Here is a 234-nt window from a genome sequence, read left to right as displayed (position 1 = left end):
TGTTTAGCTCTTCTTTTAGGTGGGAGTTTGTTTCTTTTTTTGATATGTATTTGATTAGATCATTGTCGTTTTGTTTCTCTTTTTGGGGGGTGTTCTGTTTTTTATTATTATCCCCTCGCCCCCCCCATTAGGAGGGGAATCCTGTTTTTCGACGTGTATATATTTATATTGGACTGGTATCTTTATTTTTACTGTTTTGGGAGGGGCTGGAAAAGTTTGGGTCAGAGTCCCATA

Source organism: Indicator indicator, chromosome 37 (genome assembly GCF_027791375.1).
Source record: "Indicator indicator isolate 239-I01 chromosome 37, UM_Iind_1.1, whole genome shotgun sequence".
Lineage (NCBI taxonomy): Eukaryota > Metazoa > Chordata > Aves > Piciformes > Indicatoridae > Indicator > Indicator indicator.
This window is presented reverse-complemented; position numbering follows the sequence as displayed.